At 51.9% G+C, this 15487-nt stretch overlaps 1 long non-coding RNA gene across 3 annotated transcripts in view; it reads right to left on the bottom strand.

Annotated features, from left to right (window-relative positions):
* Positions 1 to 8511, bottom strand: part of LOC146798452 (uncharacterized) — a 199078-nt gene extending 190567 nt beyond the window's left edge. Inside the window, exon 1 of one of the 3 annotated variants that reach the window (XR_014969169.1) lies at positions 8178 to 8511. This is a non-coding gene — a long non-coding RNA (uncharacterized LOC146798452). Of the gene's footprint in view, positions 1 to 551; positions 935 to 8177 lie in introns of those variants that run through there. The other 2 variants (XR_014969167.1, XR_014969168.1) reach the window with 2 other exon arrangements.
* Positions 8512 to 15487: the final 6976 nt, after the last annotated feature.

Here is a 15487-nt window from a genome sequence, read left to right as displayed (position 1 = left end):
CTTTCCAAGAAGAAGAGGAGCTGCTGGAGGTGGCCTTGAACGCTGGTCCCCGAGTACCTGTGTGCCCCCCCTCTATCTGAGCACTGCGACTGCCGCCCACCGGGGCTGCTGTGAGCACCGTAAAGGCCTGACTGGCCCGAGCCCAGCAAGCAACTGCCCCCCGAGCCGTAGCTCGCACAGTGAAGAAGAAACTGACCAGGCTCCGAGCACCGAGCCTCTGCGACCCCCGGGTGTGGAGGCCACTGTGAGGACCTGCGACGCACAGAGCAACTCCGGAACTCAGCCGACAGCGCGACGCGCTGGCGAAGTGCCTCTGAGGCTGCCCTCGACTTCTGACCCCGTGGGTAGGTGTGTCGCCGCGGAAGAGTGCCCCCACGAAGCATCCGGGTCCACGGAGGAGCCGGGACCCAGACGCGACGTGGGACACTCGTGTGCAACCCCTGCAGACCGCAGCGAACATTTGCCCCCAATGAACAGAGTATTTCGCGCCCTATGCGTGCTTGACGCGCTGCCTACTGCCAGCCCAGCATCGGAAGCGGGTCTGCTCTCACCTTGAGCTTCGCCGCCCTGAACTGCCCAGTGAGGCCGTTCGCCTCTCACCTGCCTGCTGGTGCTCCGAGTGAACCGGATCAGCCTCACAAAGTCACCCGGGAAGGAGGGGTCGATCACCCTGCACGGACCGTGCCTTCCGTGAAGCCCGCAGCGGCGCTCACGCGAGTAGCGTGAGCTTTGGCCTGCGTACGTTCGACGCGCCCTCTCCGGAGTACGGCCCGTGTGGTTCAAGGCCGGTAGTTGCGCGTCTCACGCGAGAAGCGTGGGAAACGGCACGGCGGCTGAAAAATAGCGGTAAGAAGCAGCTGAAAGCACTACAAAGCGTAAGAATACTCTAAAGACTTCCTTTGAAACCCAAGTGTGGCCTTTTAAGATCTATGGACTGCCCTTAAGCCTACAAAAGTAACTGGAACATAATATTGCCAAGTGAACTGTATTTATGCAACCTGCCTGAAAGAAGACCTTTTATATAAAGAACCATATTTTTGATAAATACAGCCTTATGTCTTTGTGTGGTGGGGAGGTGATTGTTGTGTGGGACAATTTGAACGCTTAACCTAGATGCCCTCTGGAAATTTAGCCTGACTGCTCGCGCCACGTTACCTAGAGGGTGAGCAGGGGTTATTTTTAAAGAGGTGATCCTTTGCCCTGACTTGGAGGAAAGGGTCCCTGCTTGTCGCAAGTGCATACCTGCGCCAACCAGAGACCCCGGATTCTAACATTGGTGGCAGCGGTGCGGATTTACGGATTTGCGTTCTTATTGTCTGCGCAGTGATTGCTAACCATTGCACAGTGGACAGTCCAGTAGCTTAAGCCACAGAACTTTTAGAATTTTAATTTCGCTTGCCAAGAAAAAAGAAGATCCCTTGCGTTTGAAGCCATGCCGGGCTCAAACATCACAGAGAAAACAGCATCTGAAGCCTCTGGAATGGAAGAGGAATGGGATGCATCAAAACTGGACAGCTACTCCAGAACCCAACTCCAGCGGTTCTGCAAGGAACTCAAGGTTCCACACAGAGGGTGCAAGCTCAAAGGACAACTCCAAAAGGCGCTGAGAGCCTGGATGGAATCAAGGAATGCAGCGGATGATGTTGTACCTGGGATTGTGCCAGTAGAGCTAGCAGAGAGTGTCCACAGTTTTGGCAGAGGCCTGTCGCCAGAGGAGCTGGCAGACAGACAGGCCGCAAGAGATCATGAGGTTACTTTGGCAAAGTTGAAATTGAATGGCCAAATGGAGCTAGAGAGCAAGAAGATGGCTCTTGAAGAAAGAAAGCTACAGATGGAGCACGACGCCAGAATGAGGGAACTGGCAATAAAAGAGAAGAGTTTGGAAAACACTCCCTCTGGTGGCAGCGCAACGCCGGTGCAGGTAGAGTCAAGGGTGTACATCCCAAAAGATGTAGTTAAAGAGTTCTACAGGAATGATGACATAGGGCAATGGTTCCGGGCCTATGAGGTAGCCATGTCCTCCCACCGGGTCCCTGAGAAAGACTGGGGAGCGGGGTTGTGGGGGCGGTTTCTCAGTGAGGGGCGGGACACACTTTTAGATTTGCCCTTAGACATGCAGAATTCTTACCCCCACATGAAAGAAGCTTTAATGACCAGATATGGGCTAACTCCTGAAATGTATAGGCAGAGGTTCAGGGGGTGTACCAAGATTACGGGGGGTACGTATGTGGAGTATGTGACCTTTTTCTGCAGAGCACTGGATGGCTGGGTGAAGGGTAGTAAAGTAGATGATTACCAAGGTCTCTTTGATCTAATTGCATGGGAGCACTTGTCGCTTAATTGTTTTCCTGAGCTACGCCAACACCTGATAGATAGCAAGCTGACTAACCCTAGGAAGCTTGCTGAGGAGGCGGACCGCTGGCTCAGCACCAGGGTCCACAAGGGTCCCGTGGGAGACTCCGCCAAGAGTGGGCAGGGTCCCCAGCAGAAGAATGGGGGGGACAAGGGAAAACAGAAAGGGTTCCAAAAAGGCCCCCAAAGTAATCCCCAAGGGAACCAGCAGAAGGGTTCTCAGCCTCCCCCGACCCCGAAGCAGACAGGGGCCCCGACAGGTAAACCTGTTCCCAAGGGGCCCCCTCAATGTTATAAATGTGGTGAACTAGGTCACTTTGCCAGTGATCCCAAGTGTCGCCAATATGTGAAACCCGCACCCACTGGTGCTCCACCCAGGCAAGTGGCTACAGTAGCCTTTGGGGAGGAGGTAGAAGTCCAAGGTGGGTGGGACCCCGTCCAGATGACCTTAGTCTCACTAGGAGACAGTGAGATGGTCCCCCAAGCCAACTTGCCCTCTAACACTAAGAAATATGGGCAAGTGGTGACCGTCAATGGGAAGAAGGTAGAGGCTCTTAGAGACACAGGAGCCAGCGTGACTGCAGTGCGGCAGCACCTGGTATCTCAAGAGCAGGTCGTACCCCATGCCTATTGTCGGGTTGTCAATGCTGACAACACGGAGAGTCATTGTCCAATGGCTCAAGTTCCCTTTGAGTGGGGGGGGGTCTCTGGTACTCTGCAAGTCGCTGTGAGAACTGCCATGCCTGTAGACTGTCTCCTAGGGAATGACTTAGAGAGCTCCCCTTGGGAAAAGGTGGAGAAGACAGCCCATCTGCGGATGGTGGGTTTACCTGATTGGGCGTGCGTGACCACCCGGTCAATGGCAGCCAGTAGGGGTGTTGAAGGGACCCTGGAGCCTGAGGGAGAGGCCCAGGAACCGGCTTTAGAGAGAGGGCAAGGGAGGCACGGGAAACCGGCTCCTGAAGTTCCCACGGCCCAGGAGGAAGCAGACCTTGAGGGGGATGCTCTGGAGCCTACCGGGGAACAGATAGCCGAACTGGGGGACCTGCCTGAGCTGACCCATTGGCAGCAAGAAGGAGGCCCCTCCAGGGAGGAATTCTGCAGGGAGCAGAAAGAGTGCCCCTCTCTAGAGGGTATGCGGCAGCAGGCTGCAGCCCAGGCCAATGGTGATCAGTCCGGAACTCACTTGATCTACTGGGAGAACGACCTCCTGTACTCAGAGCCTAAGGTTGCTGAACCTGGGTCAGCCCGTGCGCTGGTGGTACCCCAGAAGTTCAGAACCTTCCTACTGGGGCTGGCTCACGACGTGCCATTAGCAGGGCATTTGGGGCAGGACAAGACCTTTGAAAGGCTTGTCACCCACTTTTATTGGCCCCAAATGCGCAGGAGTTCTGATACTCACTGCAGGACATGCCAGACTTGCCAGGCAAGTGGCAAGAGTGGAAGGAAGCTGAAAGCTCCACTCCAACCTTTCCCTGTAGTCAGTACCCCATTCCAGCGAGTGGGGATTGACATTGTGGGGCCACTGGACCCCAAGACAGCCATGGGCAACAGGTTTATCCTGGTCTTGGTGGACCATGCCACCCGGTACCCTGAAGCCATCCCTCTGAGGACAGTGACGGCCCCCGTGGTGGGACGAGCACTGATGGGAATTTTCTCACGAGTAGGATTCCCTCTAGAGGTGGTGTCCGATAGGGGGACCAATTTCATATCGAAATATATGAAATCCCTTTGGCAAGAGTGTGGTGTGACCTACAAGTTCACCACCCCTTACCATCCACAAGGAAACGGGTTGGTTGAGCGGTTCAACCGAACCCTAAAGGGCATGATCATGGGCCTTGAAGGACCAATGAGGCGTAAGTGGGATGTCCTCTTACCATGCCTTCTCTTTGCGTACCGTGAGGTGCCACAGAAGTCTCTGGGGTTCAGTCCCTTTGAGCTTCTGTATGGTCACCCTGTACGTGGACCTCTGAGTCTGGTCAAGGAAGGCTGGGAGCAATCTCCCAGGAAACCTCCCCAGAATGTATTTAGTTACATGCTGGCCTTCAGGAACCAGACTAGGCGTTTCAGGCAACTTGCTGAGGCAAATCTGGAAGCCAGCCAGGAGGAAATGAAGCGGTGGTACGACCAGAATGCCACTCTGGTTGAGCTTCAACCTGGTCAAAAGGTATGGGTCCTTGCCCCTGTGGAGCCTTGTGCACTCCAGGACAAGTGGACAGGTCCCTTTGAGATTGTGGAGCGCAAGAGTTCTGTCACCTACTTGGTGAACTTGCAGTCTCCTAGGAACCCCTTAAGGGTCCTACATGTCAATCGCCTCAAGCCCCACTTGGAGAGGTCCGAAGTGGGCATGCTCTTGGCCACCGACGATGGGACGGAGGAGGAGTCAGAACCTCTTCCTGACCTCTTGGTAGCCCCCGAGCAGGACGGGTCAGTGGATGGAGTTAACCTCTCACCCACCCTGACCCCTGAGCAACAGGATGACTGCCGCCAGCTGCTGGGGCAGTTTCCTGACCTGTTCTCCCTGGTTCCTGGTATCACAGATTGGTGCGTCCATGATGTGGATACAGGAGACAGCTTACCTGTGAAGCACAAGGCTTACAGGGTAACTGACAGGGTCAGAGCCTGCATCAAAGAGGAGGTCTCAAAGATGCTTGCTCTTGGGGTGGTTGAGTCCTCCAGCAGTCCTTGGGCCAGCCCAGTGGTCTTGGTCCCAAAGGCTGCAGCGCCGGGTGCCACACCCGAACTCCGGTTCTGTGTGGACTACAGAGGACTCAATTCAGTCACGAAGACTGACGCGCACCCCATCCCCAGAGCTGATGAGCTCATCGATCGGTTAGGGGCTGCCCGGTACCTTAGCACGTTTGATCTAACGTCTGGGTACTGGCAGATCGCCTTAACTGATGGGGCCAAAGAGAGGTCTGCATTCTCCACACCAGATGGGCATTTCCAGTTCCGTGTCATGCCATTTGGGATGAAGAATGCCCCTGCCACCTTCCAGAGGTTGGTCAACCAGGTGTTGGCTGGACTGACCGAGTTCAGCGCAGCATACCTGGATGACATCGCAGTGTTCAGCGGCACATGGGAAGAACACCTGCAACATCTCTGGGAAGTGTTGATGGCACTGCGCAAGGCAGGCCTCACGATCAAGGCAAGCAAGTGTCAGATCGGGCAGGGGTCCGTGGTGTACTTGGGACACCAGGTGGGGAGCGGCCAGGTGGCGCCCCTACAACCCAAGATAGAAACCATCCTGGCTTGGGAGCCCCCAAAGACCCAGACGGAGGTGAGGGCCTTTTTAGGACTCACGGGGTACTACAGGAGGTTTGTCAAGGGGTATGGCAGCATCGTTGCCCCCTTGACAGAGCTGACTTCGAAGAAGCAGCCCAGAAAAGTGATATGGACTGACACCTGTCAGAAGGCCTTTGACACCCTGAAGACTGCCATGTGCACGGCGCCCGTGCTCTTGGCTCCTGACTTCTCCAAAGAATTCCTAGTACAGACAGACGCATCAGAGCATGGTGTAGGGGCTGTTCTCTCACAGATGACTGAGGAGGGCTGGGACCAACCTGTAGCCTTTATTAGTAGAAGGTTACTTCCACGGGAACAAAGGTGGAGTGCGATAGAGCGGGAAGCATTTGCTGTGGTCTGGGCGCTGAAGAAGCTAAGACCCTACTTGTTTGGGTCTCACTTCCGGGTTCAGACCGACCACAGGCCCCTCAGATGGTTGATGCAAATGAGGGGTGAAAACCCAAAACTGTTGAGGTGGTCCATCTCCCTACAGGGTATGGACTTTACGGTGGAGCATCGCCCTGGCACAGATCACGCCAATGCTGACGGTCTGTCCAGGTTTTTCCGCCTTAGTGAAGAGGAACTCCCTGGGGTAGGGTAGTTCCCCCCACATTTCAGCTGGAGGGGACACGTGTTAGACCTGGCACCTTGGCGTGAGTCTCCCTTCCACTTTTTGCTGATGTGCCTCATTGTGTTTTGTTGGTGTTAGCTGCTCAGAGCACTGTGACACTGCTGATCAGTGCCACAGTGCAAGTGCTCCCTTTTAAAAATGTATACATTGATTGGTGTCCATGATTGGTTCATTTGGTTTACTGTCAGCCCCTAGTAAAGTGCACCAGGAGTGCCAGGGCTTGTAAATACAAATGCTGCTGGTGGGCTTGCAGCACTGGTTGTGCCACCCACAAAAGCGGCCTAGTAAAATGTGTCTAGGATCTGCCACTGCAGAACCTGCGCGCAGTCTGGTACTGTCGCGCTGACTGCACAAGTGCACCCACTTGCCAGTCCCTAAACCTTCCCTTAACTACATATTAGTCACCCCTCTGGTAGGCCCAAGGGCAGGGTGCATTGTAGGCATAAGGTAGGACATGCCCTGATGTGTGTGGCATGTCTTAATAGTGAATTACAGCCATTTTCGTTTTTCACTATTGAAGGCTACCTGCTCTCCATAGGCCAGAATGGGCTGCTGGAATTACTACACCCTGTAATCCCAGTGGACTCATAGAGCATGGTAGAAAGTCATGTTTAGTATGCCTGAACTCAGAATAATAAAATACTTCTTTTAGTAAAGTTTATTTTAATATCCTGTGTTTGTAAATACTACTTTTAGAAAGTTAGTATTTACTGATCTGGCCATTCAGTCCGCCTCTGCGCTGTGTGTGTGTGTGTTCTGCCTAGCAACAGTAAGGAGCAGGGTTGGGGAAACCCCAGAGACAGGTTGGCTGCCAGGTGGTGGGTAGAGAGATTACACCAGGATGGGTGGGAGGAGTACACCCTGACTCTTGAATAGACCTGTGCTCTGCCAGCACAAAGCCGGCGCCGCCCCCTGTGGAGCGGCTGATGTCTCTGCCCTGCTGCTGAAAGGAAAGCGCAGAGTCACCACAACAAAGTGCTCCAAAAACTGGACTGAGCCAGGCCCAGGCCCCCTGGCGCTAAAGAACAAAAGAATTGGTGTATAAAAGTAGGAGCCTGGCTCCTAAGAAATTAGATCCCGTTTGCGCCAAGAAGAAACTCTGCCTGAAGGAGAAGGACCTGGAGAAGCTGAAGGAGGAATACTGTCTCTCTGCCTGAGAGACTGGCCTGCAGTGGGTGCCTGTCTGCTGGAAGGAGAAAGAAAGCCTGAAGAAAAAGACTTGAACTCAACTTGTGCCTTTGCAAACACTCTCCAAGGGCTTGCGTGTGAACTTGCCCCCTGATCTGCGCCCCAGGAACAGTGGGCGCTACTTTCCAAGAAGAAGAGGAGCTGCTGGAGGTGGCCTTGAACGCTGGTCCCCGAGTGCCTGTGTGCCCCCCCTCTATCTGAGCACTGCGACTGCCGCCCACCGGGGCTGCTGTGAGCACCGTAAAGGCCTGACTGGCCCGAGCCCAGCAAGCAACTGCCCGCCGAGCCGTAGCTCGCACAGTGAAGAAGAAACTGACCAGGCTCCGAGCACCGAGCCTCTGCGACCCCCGGGTGTGGAGGCCACTGTGAGGACCTGCGACGCACAGAGCAACTCCGGAACTCAGCCGACAGCGCGACGCGCTGGCGAAGTGCCTCTGAGGCTGCCCTCGACTTCTGACCCCGTGGGTAGGTGTGTCGCCGCGGAAGAGTGCCCCCACGAAGCATCCAGGTCCACGGAGGAGCCGGGACCCAGACGCGACGTGGGACACTCGTGTGCAACCCCTGCAGACCGCAGCGAACATTTGCCCCCAATGAACAGAGTATTTCGCGCCCTATGCGTGCTTGACGCGCTGCCTACTGCCAGCCCAGCATCGGAAGCGGGTCTGCTCTCACCTTGAGCTTCGCCGCCCTGAACTGCCCAGTGAGGCCGTTCGCCTCTCACCTGCCTGCTGGTGCTCCAAGTGAACCGGATCAGCCTCACAAAGTCACCCGGGAAGGAGGGGTCGATCACCCTGCACGGACCGTGCCTTCCGTGAAGCCCGCAGCGGCGCTCACGCGAGTAGCGTGAGCTTTGGCCTGCGTACGTTCGACGCGCCCTCTCCGGAGTACGGCCCGTGTGGTTCAAGGCCGGTAGTTGCGCGTCTCACGCGAGAAGCGTGGGAAACGGCACGGCGGCTGAAAAATAGCGGTAAGAAGCAGCTGAAAGCACTACAAAGCGTAAGAATACTCTAAAGACTTCCTTTGAAACCCAAGTGTGGCCTTTTAAGATCTATGGACTGCCCTTAAGCCTACAAAAGTAACTGGAACATAATATTGCCAAGTGAACTGTATTTATGCAACCTGCCTGAAAGAAGACCTTTTATATAAAGAACCATATTTTTGATAAATACAGCCTTATGTCTTTGTGTGGTGGGGAGGTGATTGTTGTGTGGGACAATTTGAACGCTTAACCTAGATGCCCTCTGGAAATTTAGCCTGACTGCTCGCGCCACGTTACCTAGAGGGTGAGCAGGGGTTATTTTTAAAGAGGTGATCCTTTGCCCTGACTTGGAGGAAAGGGTCCCTGCTTGTCGCAAGTGCATACCTGCGCCAACCAGAGACCCCGGATTCTAACAATCACCATAAGCAGCTTCCTCTCTATCGGTAGGCGTGCCTCCATAACCTCCAAGTCCAAATCAATAACCGGAAGTGACAACACTGTACTTGGACCTTTTATCTTCTCTGGTGCCAAAGGACCCCCAATTTCCCCATGAGCTCTTGTAACCTTGTCAGCTGTTGCTGACAGTCCATCAAAATGGGTTGCCCCACCAAGAAGAAGTTGTCAAGGTAGTGTGTCATCATCTCTTTTCTGATCTGCCACGAAAAGCCCATTGGAAAAAGAAGTTGAAACACTCAAACAGGCACAGGATATGGAGCAGCCCATTTGGTAGCGCTTTGTCCACACTTATTTGCCCGTCACCATATGCAGCTTCTTCGCCATCGGTAGGTGTGCCTTCATCACCTCTGAGTCCAAATCAATACCCAGAAATGACAACACCGTACTCAGACCTTGTGTCTTCTCTGGTGCCAAAGGGACCCCCAATTTCCCCATGAGCTCTTGTAAACTTGTCAGCTGTTGCTGACAGTGCATTGAACCGGGTTGGCCTTCAAGGAAGATGCCGTCAAGGTAGTGTGTCACCGTCTCTTTTCCAGTCTGCCACGAAAACCCCATTGTAAAAAGAAGCTGAAACACTTAAACAGGCGCAGGAAATGGAGCAGCCCATTGGTAGCGCTTTGTTCACACTTATTTGCCCCTCAAACTGAATACTGAGCCACTGAAACTCATCGGGGTGTACTGGCAGTACACTGCAAGCAGACTTTATGTCACCTTTTGCCATCAGGGCCCCAGTTCCTACCCTCTTCCCCCAGTCCTCTGGCTACATCTACTGACAAATATGACCCTGATGTCTCTTCTTCTGCTATAAAACATGTACTGCTGGCCCCTCTGGCTATGAACCATTGTTGAATCAATCGAAATCGCCCCGGTTCCTTCTTGGGTCCCACTCCTATTGAGGAGATTACCAAATCCTTTGTATGCCCCTCCGTTACTGGGCTTCCATGCACCCCTACTCAACTTCCTTACGCCCTTTGTCCCGCACTACCATCTTGCGTGTGCTCGCTGATTTCATCATCATCATTTCTTTTTTTTATTTTGGTGTGTACACCATAAAAGAACTAACACATATAAATGCAAACGATGCTAAAACAGTCAAGAAAAGCTAAAAGTCAGGATAAAAACCAATTTTGAATAAAAAATTAATTTGAGATTTAAAACAGTGAGAAGGTTAATCACATAGCTTAGAATATGTAGAAAGCAAAATTGCGATCGCAAACGCCGAAATTCGCTGAATTTTGGCGTTTGCGATCGCAATTTTGCTAAGTGGTATGTAGGAATGCAAATCTGCGTGCAAAATAAGGAATCGCTAAATTTGCGATTCCTTATTTTGCAATTGCATTTAAGGAATCGCAAATTTTGCGATTCCTTAAATGCAATGTAAGAAGCACCAAAAATGTGCAATTTGGCCTTAAGGAATCGCAAATTACCACCAACTACAGGTTGGTGGTAATTTGCGATTTCCTTCAAAAATGCATATTTTTGCATTTTTCAAAGTGGCATGTGGTGCACACACATGTCCTTAGGGCATGTATGTGTGCCACATGTGCACCCATGCTCATTTCAGGGGTGCAACAGGGTGTCCTTTTGACACCCTGGCACACTTGAAATTGCATTCTCAATTTGCGATTCTCTAATTGAGAATCGCTAATTGAGAATGTCTTCCCATTCATTCCTATGGGCCTCTAGGGCCATAGGAATGAATGGGGAGGTATTCCTTAATTGCGAATTGCAATTTGCAATTTGCAATTAAGGAATATGTAGGATTTGCAAAATTATTTGCTAATCCTACCTACATTCCGTTTTGCAATTCTCTAATTGCGATTCCCTAAAAATTGCAATTAGAGAATTGCAAGACACGTTCTACCTACATATGGCCCATAGTCCACTGATTTCAAGCTGTCCGCCCACCTGTCATACCGAGGCCCCGTGTACCCGAGCCGGAAACCTTCTGTAACCCGACACCTAAGAGGGCAACATCTTCCCATGTGGGAGAATGTGCCAGCCATTGCTCTAAGCATGGCTGTTTGATGGGTGTACGAGCCTTTCCCCATAGTGCCCTGTGCTCCTCTACCCCCGCTGCCCCCTGCTTTATGCTGAGTCCCTTGTCTGAACTGCCCCCTTGCCTGTTGTATCCTGCCCCATAGCATTGCCCCAATGGGTGCCACCCTGCACACTTCGAGCACCCTTCCTGAACTTGCGGTACTCCCTTGTGCCTGCTCCCTTTATTGAAATCCCAACAGGTCCCCTGTACTCCCCCTGGGGTTTTGGCTGTATAGCCCCCCTTTCCCCTCTGGTGGGGTGCTTCTGAAAAGGGGCGGTATACCAACGGAAGTCCGCTGGCCTTGTAAGTGGTCTTCCCCCACCCAAATGCCCCCATTGTTTGCTGATACAAGTCTGTGTCTATCTTCTGGCTATTTCTCGCATTCCAAGCTCACAAAATCAAGACTGCCGCCGACCAATTTGATCATTGCTACATTAGGTCTTTTGCCAACTCCACTTTTTCCTCTTTCGAACCCTCTTTTGTCCTAAGCTCCCTGTGCTGCAACCTCAACATTTGTATGTACTCCCCTTTCCAAACCTTTCTTTTCACTGCCAACCTGGGTTAAGGTTCCGAAAGCTTTGTCACTCCCCTGTATGGCAGCCTTTTGAGAAGTACCTCATGTCTCTCTTTTGTCTCCACTAACTGCGCCCCTTCACTGTTGTGGTCTTCTACTTTCGTCTCGTTCTTACCAGCCGCTGTCTCCCTGCCTTTGTCCTGTCGATGTCCTACCACCTCCCTTTTTATTCCATCCCTATCCAATTTGTGTGTTCTGACACCTACCTCTGTATCCTTTACCTAAAGCCTTTCAGCTGACGTACCTCCCCCTTCCTGTCGTCTTATATGCGTCCATCTCTGCTGACACTTTGCCGTTTCAAGACCTTACAATAAATCCCCCTTTTTCGCCCTTACCTGGCATCAAGGTCGGCGTCCACACTGGATCACACTGCCTAACCAGTCGTGCAGGGGTTCCATCTTGCTTGCCTGGGGCTGCCTCATTATTTTCTTTTCAACCTGAAATGGACTATGCACATTGTTACTATGCCCCCACCCCCTCTTTCTGTTCCCCTTCCTCCACAATGTCTCCTCCCACAAGACTCTCCTCGTCGTAATCCATTGAAGAGGCTACCCGCATATTATCCCATGCCCTTGTGCCTCAGCCCTTTTCCTCCCACTGTGAAATCACTCCTCCAGGTTTTAACCTGTATACCTCTGGGCAATTCGCCCTTCTGACCCCTTCCAGGGCTCTCGCCCTGCATCTACTGCCGCTGTCCCTGGGGCCGCATTGACCCATTGGGGTTGTTGTACCACCGCTAACACCTCTGCTCGCCCTTTCATTGCATCCTGCCATCCCTCGATGTGTTTCGTCTGTCCGCTTTTGACATTGCCATCACTTCCTCTCGGTAAAGTGTAGCTGCATGCGACTCACCTGAGACAGTTACCTCCCACACCTGCTGACCCTGTCATTGAAAAGTAAGGTCCAGCAAACCGCGGTTAATGACCCTGCCCCCCCCCTCTCGACACATTGCTTGGACCCACTTCCCAAATCCCCCTTCCCCACCCTATCGTTTTACTCCACTCGACTTGCCTGTTTCCTCCCCACCCCTGTCGAATGCTCCTCCTTTCGCTGCACCGAGACCCCCCCTCCACTGTCCCTTCAGCACATATATACTTTGGCTGGTGGACCAAAGGCACCCCTTGTCCCCCCGTTAGTCTCCCCTACTTGCTTATCCTCATCGTTCTACTCAGCATAGCTGCCACTATGGCAGACGCTGGGTCCCCTTGTGTCCCTTCTCCCTGTCTTCTACCTCTCCCACCTCTCCCACTCTCATGGACTGCGGCTGTTCCTCTCGTGCCCCTCCTCCAACCCTGATCTTGGCCCCTCTGCAGCCCTGTCCAACCCCCTCTCCCAATCTCCGTGATGGTTCAACCCTCCATGTGGGCCTCGCTTGCACCACCCCCCTTATTGGGTTTCCCCCACCCCCCTTTCCAGGCCTGCTCCTTCCCCCTCCCTGTCTCCCAGGGACTTTCTGATTCCCCCCTCCTTCTGTCGTCCCCTTGCCCCGAAACCACCCCGCTCCTTCTGAAAATCCCTACTGCCCATGCCCCTCCCCACCTCCCTGGAGGATTCCTGCTCTATTATGCTGGCTGCGCCCCCCCCCCCCCTTCCCATTGCTGCTGACGCAGCGCCGAAACCCTGGTAACGGGGAAATCAAACCTGCACCGATATCCTCCCTACAGCAGACCAGTCGTCTCACGCATTCATTGGTGCGGCCCATAACACCAAATCTCACATACTAACCATTCACCTGGTCGGCACACACAGTTGGAAGGATGAGCGGTTCAAGCGCTCAACATGTGGGGGGAACACTTTATAACCTATAGGGAAAGAAAGTTAATTTACAAAATATACATCATTACCCTTCTGCCTACAGATCCTTAATCCTGAACAGGCACTCCCTCCACGTGGTCAATGGACCAAATAGTTGGATTGGTTGATGGTGATTTAGAACCAGCTAAAACACATTCTAGGTTTTAATCTTACCTTTCTCAATAAACCACAAACTCATTTCATGTTAATCAATATCTGTTTATCTAAAATTCTGGAAAAATTATTTATATCAATTTTCAAATATAGCGCAGAACATCATATTTACCTAATCTGGCTAATCGGAGTCCTCTAAGTCATTGATTCATATCGCAGTTAGTTATCGAAGTTCCGATTTCTCTGCTCAGCACGCTACAGTCTCAATTGATCGGCATAGACCAAAGTTGTGCAAGCATCTGTCAGTGCCCATAGAATTAGGAAAGTTCGCAGTCGTCAGCAATTGGGCATCATCGAGATCGTCTAGGATTCAAGGAAAACGCAGCAGTCTCCCTAAGTCGCTGTCCTCAACAGCGTAGCGTAGTATCGGGAAAAAGCATCTCGAAAAGCATCTACATACCCTCTCTATTCTACCGCGCATTTTTATAATAAAGTCAAAGCAAAAAGATACATTTTGTAATTCCAATATGGTTGTGATTGGCTGGTTAGGAACGTTCGATAGAGTCATTTTAGAATATTGGTACAGTTCAAGGGGTGATGTCACAGGTTCAGTCCGTACTGGTTTTATGAATGTTCATTGTCTTGTCACTTGGCTGTCGTCCCACCGTGGCCTTGCCTTAGTACAGTAGGTTACGAGTCATGCAGAGGCTGCAGTCATCTTTGTTGCGCATGCTCTGTTTGCTCCGTGCCTCGTCGGACAGTGGCTATTTCATCGTGTCACGTCGGCGGCCATTTTGAGATTTAGGCCCAAACGCCAACTTAAGCGAAACAAACACAAAAGAGTAATTCATGCATAGAAATAATAAATCTAATGTTAACCTCTTACTAATCCCTCTATGTGCTTGTATTTATCTAGCGTATAGCAACATTTTAAAGCGTTTATATTCACCCTTTTACGTTGTCTTCTGGGGCAACATTACAAAAGACATCACAAAGCAACATATATCATGCAATATTCTATTCAATATATATACTACTGTTAGTATGCGTACGGATTTTAGTCATAAGGTTATTTAGCTATACAATATGCAATCCCACGTGTAATTTTGGATATTTAGTAATGTTGGTTTAATATTCATGCAAAACTCATTTAATAATATTATAATTAATAGATTATTTAATTAGAATTTTTATACTAAAATGGGGGTGGTATACAAAATGTTGTACTACCCGCTCCATCACTGCTGCTGGACAAATCTCTGCCCAGAAATTCCGGCTTTGGGGCCTTTCCCACCAGCCTCCTGGGATTTCCCCCCAATCTGACACTTTTGCACCAGTGGTGTGCTCGAAACCAGCCTTGGGGGGGGGGCTGTTGCACCAAAGGCAACTGATTCTCACTTCCCGCTGCTCGTGTCGCACATGACCTCAACGGTCGCTGCGACCACATGTGCCTTTCCCTTTACGTCCCACCCACTCCCTTCATGAACTTGAGTACAGGAAACGGTGTACCGCCCCCTCCTCTCTTCGTTAAATGCTTCCAGCCGCTTTTGCAATGCGGCCGCACACACTCACCGGCGTGCGTTCATTTCCCAAACATTTTCAGAAATCCCCTGCCTACCCAGAACTATAACCGGCTGCTGTGTCACCTTACTAAAATGGTGATATGGCATACAAAATGTCCGGTTTCAAGGCCCCTGCTCCCCCAGCCCAAAAAAAGAATCCCAACGAGCCTGTTACAGTTAGCAAGGGGGTAATACGCAAGTTGCGCTCATGTCTGCAGACGTGAGCGCGTCGATATATAATAAAGGGGCGGGCGAACGGGGCGCCAGTTCGCGCCCGACAATAATACCGGTGTGTGTGTGTTTATTGCGTGCCGAGCGCGCTACGCCCCAACTAGATGTATGTGTGCGCTGCTGGCCCCCCTCTCCACAACCAACGAGGGTGGAGAACATAACACTGGCGACGAGGGTGGGCCCCTGCATCAACTTCAGGAATCTGAGCAGACCTGTTAACCCATGCCACCGGCCTCTGAGCAGCAGACACACCCCTCAGGCCTGGGAAGGCATCGCTTGG

This window comes from Triturus cristatus, chromosome 9 (assembly GCF_964204655.1).
Source record: "Triturus cristatus chromosome 9, aTriCri1.1, whole genome shotgun sequence".
Taxonomy (NCBI): Eukaryota; Metazoa; Chordata; class Amphibia; order Caudata; family Salamandridae; genus Triturus; species Triturus cristatus.
This window is presented reverse-complemented; position numbering and strand designations above follow the sequence as displayed.